Source organism: Bombyx mandarina, chromosome 15 (genome assembly GCF_030267445.1).
Source record: "Bombyx mandarina strain Sakado chromosome 15, ASM3026744v2".
In the NCBI taxonomy this organism is placed as follows: Eukaryota; Metazoa; Arthropoda; class Insecta; order Lepidoptera; family Bombycidae; genus Bombyx; species Bombyx mandarina.
The window spans coordinates 9969529-9979471 of NC_143221.1; the positions used below are offsets into that span (position 1 = coordinate 9969529).

At 35.8% G+C, this 9943-nt stretch overlaps 1 protein-coding gene across 1 annotated transcript in view; it reads right to left on the reverse strand.

Moving 5' to 3' along the window:
* Positions 1–7996, reverse strand: part of opa (Zic family member odd paired) — a 34086-nt gene extending 26090 nt beyond the window's left edge. The window contains exon 1 of the mRNA XM_089732979.1: positions 7585–7996. The gene's annotated coding sequence lies outside the window, so the exon portion shown is untranslated. The remainder of the gene's footprint in view (positions 1–7584) is intronic.
* Between the last annotated feature and the right edge of the window lie 1947 nt (positions 7997–9943).

Genomic DNA, 9943 nt, shown 5'->3' on the forward strand with positions numbered 1-9943 from the left:
TGATTCGTAGATAACAGGGAAGGATTCTTCACCTGCGCTACGTGCTAAAACGCAAATCTCAAATATGGCCAGAAAGGTTTGAACACTGAAAAAAAATGCCTAAACTTTTATAAATGTTTCATCACTATATACTTTTATATATCGACGCTTGAAAGGCAAACGTGACTAAACGACAATGCGTGAACTTTACAGTAGACTAATTTAAAGTTGAAATACCTGAAAACAAATTTTTTTAACGAATCTAGCCGTAGTAGAATCTAGCTAGTAGCTGTAGGATTGAAATGATTTTAATAGACCTAGAAATATTTTTTTTTTGCGCATCGAATATGGTTATTGCCTATCATTTATGTACAAAGCAGTTATTGTCGCTTAGTCGCGTTTGCCTTTCAAGCGTCGATATGTATGTGTCAAGCGCGAAATGAGGGGTTTTGTTAAACATGAAAAAATGTGCAATTACATACATTATAATAACGTTACGAAGTGCTTCATGATAATATTCGCGATCCCATATCACACCCCGTCTACGTCATCCGTAAATGTCAATCAACACAACAGAACTCCCATTTTTTTTGTGAGTGTCTACATAATCGCATTATTTGAAAATAATGTTGTTTGTGTATTGTTTAAAACACTTGAGCGTACAGCTCTACCTGAGTGAGCTAAACAATGTCGTTCTTTTCAGATTTACATCTAATCTGTACATTATCTGCGAGGCTCCCCGCGGCGTGGCCGCTTCATCACAAAGCAACGGGTTGACAGATCTCCACAGACGGTCATGGGCCAATAGGATTACGAAGATGTACATTTTTAACACCTCATTATATTTATCAAAGCATTTTGGACTTTATTTTCGGAGGCACAACATTGTTCAATCGGCAAATATAAAGTTGCACTAACTTTTGCAGCTGTCGGTAGATTTTCCACAGTTTTACGGAATTAAGTTTTAATCACATTAGAAACGAACCGTTTGCGCATTGAGGAAATAGGTTTATATACTCAGTTTAGACTTCTTAGCTTCATTATACCGAGCAAAAGTAATGCAATGAGATTAATGCATTATCCAATTTTTTATTTTCGTATTGTTAGTTAGGTACATAGTTTGTTCTGAACAGTTTAATAAAGGTATGTATAAAAACTATTTAAGCAACTTTTAAATAACAGATACGAAATACCTTTTACATCTTTAGTTCCATAGTTTTATTAAAAATGTACTTTTACGACGTTGTAATAGCATCGTGTAAAACATACTCGCAAAAAAAAGATATGTTAATTACTGACGGTATTACAAGGCTGTACTAATTGCTACCTATTTCTATTACTATGTAGCAGGAGTTCCTACTGCTAGTGTTGCGATCCAGTTTAAAATTTGAGACAGCCGTTTATTGTTTTATTTCGGTTTCGACCTCACGTCTCAAGGTGGGTGGCGTAACGATTTAATGGTTCGTTGGCTACCCCCTCCGCCTAGTGCACAAAAAAATACATATTTATGTGTATTTTAATCCGAAACATTCCGAGCTAAGCTAAATTAGCAAAGCAACGAATGCTATTTTCGCGTATATTTAATATTATAAATATTTATGATTTTGTTTCTAAGATTTTTGTAATCGATATTTTAAAGTTTCGTGCTATAAATTTTTGCTCCTAATGTTCTTCGTCTAGTAGTTCTTTTTTAACACGCCTTTATGTTTGTATGTAAAAGAATATTTGACGTTGTTTTTAGCGACTTCAAGACGTTCCAGTAACTTAAGCATTGACACACGCGTCAGGACTTTTACTGGTGGTAGGACCTCTTGGGAGTCCGCAAGGGTAGATACCACCACCCCGCCTATTTCCGCCGTGAAGCAGTAATGCGTTTCGGTTCGAAGGGTGGGGTAGCCGTTGTAACTATACTGAGACCTTAGAACTTATATCTCGAGGTGGGTGGCGCATTTACGTTGTTGATGTCTATGGGCTCCAGTGACCACTTAACACCAGGTGGGCTATGAGCTCGTCCATCTATCTAAACAATAAAAAAAAACCAGCCCCCGTGTGCGATCATTACCCTAGTACCCTCTGGTAGCCGCGTGGTCAAATTGGAATGGATAGAAATGCAACAGGTTCATTGAAAGTGCCGAGATCGCGCCTTAACACCGCTGCGTCAGTTTACAAAGCACACCCGGTGCTATGGGTGAAGTCGCTTCTGGATAGACTATTTGGTTACATTTTCCATTGTAGTCCAGGTGATGACGAGAACTAATTCGTTCATTGTCCCTACAAAATTTTCTCTGCTCTATGAAAAGCCATGACCAGATCCAAACGGTACATTTAATTAACAGTTCAGTGATTCATCATCAGTCATAGGAGAGGTTTAGTGGATCTGGGATGGTTTTTTTTTGCAAAGGTGCCTTCTCGCTAGGAGTCTACAATCTTACAAAAGGAGGCGGCAGAGCGTGAGAGAAAAAAAGAAAAAGCACTTCTGCGTGCTAGCCCAAAAAAAAATCTCCATTCCTTATTTTTTAGGAAACGTTGTTTTACCAGCATTCTAGTACACTCTACATCAACACATGTCCGGTGAACTACTTTCATCAAGACGGTCATAATTGGAAGGTCAATAATGTTGATGCCTAAAATTTAATTTACCATCTACAATTCGTTGTGCGATAACTCATGATTGAGTGGTCATGTAAAATAATGTTATTCAGTCAAAAAATACTGTAGTTGTAAATATTTTATATTTTAGTTGTCCAAATGAATTTGCTGTGTTCTTATATGAATTTATAATTGTAACAAGAAAAATACCAAATTAATTATCGTTGAATACGTAACATAACATATACCCGTATACGTTTTATAGGTAGGTATGTATTTGCAGCGTTAAATGATTCATCAGAAGATATAACAAAAATAAGATTGACTCACTGTGGAGGTTCCGTAGATAAAGGAGATAAAATTGCTATTTAGTAGTTTACTTGTATTTTTTTAGGTAGAACAAAATAGTTTTAATTAATATAATGTCTCTCACATTATACTAAGTTCTAGAAACTTCTCAGGAACTGTTCGAGATGATTCTTTTTATCATCCAACACACTAGCAGAGTAGTGCTCGTTCTTTTTACCTGAAATCGCTGTTTTCGTCTATTGTTCGTTCAAAGAGATCAATTTTGTCACGTGGCGTCCAATTCTGTAATAGATTCGACTATTCGGCACTGTCCGAGAGCCCATAGATTTGAAAAGATTGCTCAGTCGTAGATAACGAATTGGCTGTGTTCTTAAGCATTGACATCACTACATGTTCAACTTTATGTAAATATTCATCACAGAAATAATAATTTAAATATAATATCATCATTACCATATACATCTTATAAAAGATATGATACATACATGGGTTAGTGTAGACAACAGAATGTAGTAGACAGCTATACCTGTTCAGATCTTTTATTGGGTGATTAGTCTACCCATAGATATCATAACGTGACATGCTGCGTGACGTGCCATGATGACATGAGATCGATTTAATAACCACATACGTCTTCTCTCTCCTCCTACGAGTCCGAAGGTACGAATATTTTATGGTAGAATTTTTTCCTTTCTACGGTATAATGACTTCAATAATATGTACGTACGTTTCTTCTGGTAGTTAACAAAAATAGGTGTAATAACAGTAGGAGTAGCAATAATACAAATATACTTCCAATGAAGCTGGACAAATGGAGTTTATTTTATTTTATTGCATAATAATATATGGATGGACGAGCTCACAGCCCACCTGGTGTTAAGTGGTTACCGAAGCCCATATACATTTAAAACGTAAATGCCGCCACCCACCTTGAGATATGAGTTCTTTGATCTCAGTATAGTTACAACGGCTGCCCCACCCTTCAAACCGATACGCATTACTGCTTCACGGCAGAAATAGGCCGAAATATCTACCCGTGTGGACTCACAAGAGGTCCTACCACCAGTAATGACGCTAATTACAATTTTACGGGTTTGATTTTTATTACGCGATGTTGTTCCTTCACCGTGGAAGTCAATCTTGAACATTGTTAAGTACGTACTACATATTTCACTAGAAAAGTTGGTACCCGCCTGCGGGATTCGAGCACCGTTGCATCGTTCGACACGACCGGTGTTCGAATCCCGCAGGCGGGTACCAATTTTTGTAATGGAATACGTACTCAAAAAATGTTCACGATTGACTTCCACGGTGAAGGAATAACATCGTGTAATAAAAATCTAACCCGCAAAACTAGAATTTGCGTAATTACTGGTGGTAGGACCTCTTGTGAGTCCGCACGGGTAGGTACCACCACCCTGCCTATTTCTGCCGTGAAGCAGTAATGCGTTTCGGTTTAAAGGATAGGGCAGCCGTTGTAACTATTAGAGAGACCTTAGAACTTATATCCCAAGATGGGTGGTGCATTTACGTTGTAGATGTCTATGGGCTCCAGTAACCACTTAACACCAGGTTGGCTGTGAGCTCATCCACCCATCTAAGTAATAAAAAAAAAACACGAATGCATCGGACGTCTTATCCTTTAGGCCACGACGACTTCGCCTTGTGTCAATTTATTGTCGTTTTAGGTGGGTAAAACTTCATCTGCTAGACAAAATATACTTCTACGTGTATCTATAACTAATGAATGGACGAATGGAGTGAACTCCAAACTGAAATGTAGGTATTTGTTCAGTACATTTTGTGAAATTGTTGCTTATTCATTTTCCCAATAGCCTTACTAATTTTATAACTACTTGAACTTTAATTGGAATATTACGAATTTTTAACAATATATGTCGAGCCAAGTTTTTTGCAGTGATTTGAGTAGCATTTAATTCGATATTTAATTTTTTTTTAAATTCCGTGGCAACAAGAAAAAAATACAAAATTATTACAAGTGTTCGTCTTTTATTGTATTTTATTTACTTAATATTTTTAATATAATTAAATAACGAGAATATAATTTAATTGAACTAAATAATCAAACAAAAATACCAATTTATCGAAATAACAAACAGTAACAAACAAACAAAATCAAGTCCATTTACAAAATAAAATGTAATCAAGACGGAAAATTAAAAAAAAAAACATTCGGGAGTCTACAATTAGTGGTCGAATTAAAATTAGTGTTCGGTGGCGAAACACAACCATACAATGGTCAGTCGTAAATGCGAATATTATTTCGTGACTTTGGGCAGGTGCGAAAACAATTATTGCACTAATATAACAATGACCAAACCTCCCTAGTGAGTTATGAATGGAACAAAGATCACTATTCGTACAACAAGAAACAGAAGAAAGATCTGTTCGTTAATTTACTGAATATTTTGAATATAAAATAAAAGAACTTTACTTCTGTACCTACTACATAACAGATTATCGTTGTCACAAATTGTAACAAATTATATAAAACAAATTATATAAACGTAAGTAGCCTGTAACAAATTTATTATATTCCTAGGTAGCTTAATGATAAATTTTAAAGAAATTATTTTTACACAAGAAAAGCCGTCGCACACGGATAAGGGATAATGAAGAGGAAAAATACTTTAAGTAAATGTTTTTTTTGGGATGGAAAGATTTCTGTCAGTCCAGAGACCTTGCTGCTTATGCAGAATGGTTTTTTTTTCCACAGGAGAAAATCGCCGGATCCCTACCCGCGCGGCAGGTAAGGTATGGGAGGTGAACCTCACTAAAAACTCCTGCCGCTCACAGCCGGCGTCCTACCCCAGACCGGGCCGGAGCCCAGTCCGGGCTATTGAGACGGCGGGACAGGGTTGACGCAGAGCATATTACATCCATCCTGTCGTCCCACTGCAGAATGGATGGGTGAAGTCTAGGGCCTAGCCAGGAGGAGAAGATTGACAACTGCCCGAACGTTCTCGGAGGAGGCCTAAAAGCTCAAAAGCAGCTGCTTCGCGCGTGCATCTACCATCGAATCAGAATCGCTTAAGTAAATCATCTCTAGTAGCGTTTTACTATAATGTGGTTTTATTTTGACCATATTAGTGACGGGTTGTTAATTGTCCTAACGAGATTGAAAACTCAGTTCTTTGAATTGTTATATCGAATCTACCTTTATAGGAAAACATGCAGTATTATAGGAAAACATGTAGAACACTATGCTTATGCATGCGGCCCGAAGATTGAAAAATATTAAATCAACATTTTTATTTTATTGTCGGTAAATACCGATAGATACAGGGAGAGGAAATTTTAATTCATTACTGCTTTCTTAAAGTCACAAGATATTTTAATATATCAATATTGATGCTACTTCTTTTTTTTCCTACCTAAGCTGATAGCCTTGAGAGGCTATTTCAGCGTAACCTTAGCTAGTAGGTGACCTCACGGGGCTCAAACCGGAGTGATGCTAATACTGATCCTAGCAAGAGCAGTGCTTCGCAGAATCTACCATCGGATCGGAACCGCGACCCACTGAGAATCCGGCGAGAAACTCAGTGGGCTGTCTGTGTCTGTAGGTTAATTCGCTCATCGAGCTCTTCGTCGCAAGCGACGGGTTCGACCAGAACGGTGACCGGTGCTTGTGGTACCTAAAAGAACCGTTAATGGATCAGGAAGATCCGTAATGACGTGTTTTGGGTGACGTCGAGATGCTACTACAAACTACAGTGTTAAGTATATTGAAATGTTTACTCTGAATTAGATCCAAATATGAAAGTCTCAACTGAATTCGCCGTTTTACAATCAAACCTATGATCAGAATTATAGGGTCTCCTTTTGAATCTTCCCTATATACATACTAATCAGTAATACTACTACAGTACTAGTAATAATACTACTACATATAGGTATTAGTGCTGACGAGAATGGACTGCTAAGAAATATTACTCATATCATCAACTTAGACTTAATGTGTTTTGACATAAAAATGTTCCTTGCAAAAGAAACAAGGTTGTTTATAAACATTTTAACCGATGATGTGCATCAGCGTCAGAGAAATTAAAGAGTGTTCACAAAAAAAAAACGTAATTGTATCTTTTATATTTTTTCAATATAACTAATTTCAATATAATGTATTTGTACTTTTTAAAGTTTAATGTCGGCGGACGATTGACCTTTATTTAAATTGCGAATTATTTGAAATGTAATTTTATATTACCTAAGTCATAAGGTCCCTTTTCGATTAAAAAATACAGTTGGGTTTAATATAAATTGAATTTTGATTCATGTGAAATCCTTTTGTTTAGAAAGAATAGGTTATTTGTAAAGTTAAGAGATGCCGTCGGTTTATTGACTCACGGGCAAAAATGAATCAATTTCAAATAAAGGAAATCCGAAATTAACGTCTGATGTATTGAATACAATATAATTTTTTGTTTCATCCTTTCCATTTTTTTCCTATATACTTTTTCTTATTTGAACTCTTAATCATAACAATTTTTAACGTATCGTTAATAATCTACCAATGGAAGCCACTGCTTTTATTGTTTAAATATCTACACGAACTTCATTTATAATATGAATTCCAAATTACGTATTCAAACAGGATGTTTTTGTAATATATTAAGTGTAATTGATTAGTAAAACGTATGATTGTGAGAAATTCAATTAATAATAAAATTGAATAAAAACATGTCTTACTTGTTTTTATTAGTAGTAATCCAGTCTTGAGAGTTTAAATGTGCCCAGCTTTTATAAAATCACTACGTAGCACATGTGTATCATATTATATAGCACTCCACTAAACATGTATATTTCGTGTGTATATAAAATAAATTTGAGTATCCTCATGAAACTACGGGAATCATTATCACAGACGTTGGCGCTTCGTTATAACGATCTCGTGAGTTTTACATGGCCGAATTCAGTGACGGGTTCACTCGTCGATAACATAAGTTTTTTAAGGAAACTGTCACGAAATGATTTTTTCTCGCAAGGATAAAGGGGTTCGCGACGTGTGTCCACCGACTCCGCTGAGGCTCTCAGCATGACTGCGGAATCCCGCGTCGCCGCCCCTCGACGCAGCCGACATACTGCTTCTTAGAAAATATTTTGTGAGGCCCGGTTCGAAGGTGCGAACACAGCCCTGTTCGCCGACAAAAGGGCGGGACGACAACAACTTTTTCACCCAATAGTACCCGTCCCGCTCAGAAAAATAACAACATATAGCCGTCTCAGTTCAATTTAGGCAACGTGCGCTCGCTAGACAGAGAAAGACAGCTTTATTTTTGTGTTCGCAATGAGAATAAACGATGAAAAGTTCTTTGTATTGATGTCGTAATGTGTTCGCTTTATCAGATTTACGTTGAAAGCTCGCTGTTAGCTTCGAGGGCGCCGTCTCGTTTGGCCTTTTCTATTGTAGTTAATGTTGTATGAGTGGGAGTGAGATGGAGCACGGTCGGGAAATGTTCTGGCTAATGTATTTTCCTGCGGGAAGGAAAACACATGTCTTCGTTTTAATTTAATACGTTCCATGCGTGTCCGTATCGTTCTTGGAACACGTACGGACTTTGTTTTTCCTCAAATTCGGAAACGACTAGTATTTCTATTTAATTTATTTACTTACATTGGGTACATGACTTTTTAGCAATATTTACTTTTACAAAATATTTAAATTCGTGAAAGTGACCTGATTTACATACACTTGTCCATATTCACAATTAACAAATAACTTATGATTAGACTTTTGTGCTTGAAGTACTAAATTAGTATAGTAAAGCAATTCACATCATATTAGCCTTCATATTCTCGAAAAAAAGTCCATGTAGCTAAGAGGTCATGCTGTCAGTATTGCTGTTGCTAAGAATTTGTATGAAGCTATTTTTATTATAAAAACCTACACTTTAAACGATTATGTGAAATTAAATCAATAAAATCAATTTATTCAAGACTAGCTTCTTTTAACTTCTAGCTATGTAGGTATATTGACACATCAATATTTGAATTTAATTTTATCTACTTCATTTACTCTGTTGTGTTCCTATTGACACTTTGAAAAAAATTAACTTTTATATTATTACGTTCATTTCAATATTTAATTTACAAAAAAAGGAAAAACATTTCGAAGATAAGAAAAGAGTATTTATGTAGAGTATTTTTGAAGCAGAAAAAAAAAAAGTCGGTACTTACGGTTAATAGATACTTAGTACATTTTATACGATATACCTATTGCTTAATTTAAATTCAGGTTGTAATTTACTAGAAGGACTTGGAGAAAATATGTCCATCTTAGAATAAGCCGTTAATTTAATATATAATTTCATTACTAATATATTCAGCATTTAGTATTTCCACAACTAATTATAATTATTGTAAAAATATTTAATAATATTCCGTCCATTTATATCGATATTCTCGCAGCGAAGCGCGCCTAAAATGATTAATGCTATTAATTTGACGTCCCTAATGTACACTGCCTAATTATTATCTGTGTAACATTAAAAAACCAAAACAGAAATGTGTCTGTGGAAACATATAACAGTGGACCGCAATTATAATGTTTTTTATTTGACATTTTTATGTTTTGTTTGCTTGTTTGTTCGAGTTTCACACCAAAATCGAGATCTGATCGGATTTTAATGATTATTTTTGTGTTACAGATTTATTTCTTGAGTTTGCCAGAGAACTAAAATAATTAAAGTTGATTTGAAGTTGCGTTTTGGTTTGAAGGGTAAGGTAGCCGTTGTAACTATACTGAGACCTTAGAACTCATATCTCAAGGTGGGTGGTGGCATTTACGTTGTAGATGCCTATGGGCTCCGGTAACCACTTAACACCAGGCAGGCTGTGAGCTCGTCCACCCGTTATACGTATTTATTTGAATGGCATCAAAGCTATCACTTTCGTTATTGTTAAATTATTAGTATGTAGAACCTCACGTGTCACTTTTGCCAGTAATCAATCATGCCTTTAAGTGTAAAGGGGATGTTATGCAATTTAAATGCTTCCATAGATACTTCGTAGCTGATCTGTAAAATTTCAGGAATGATACAATAATAAA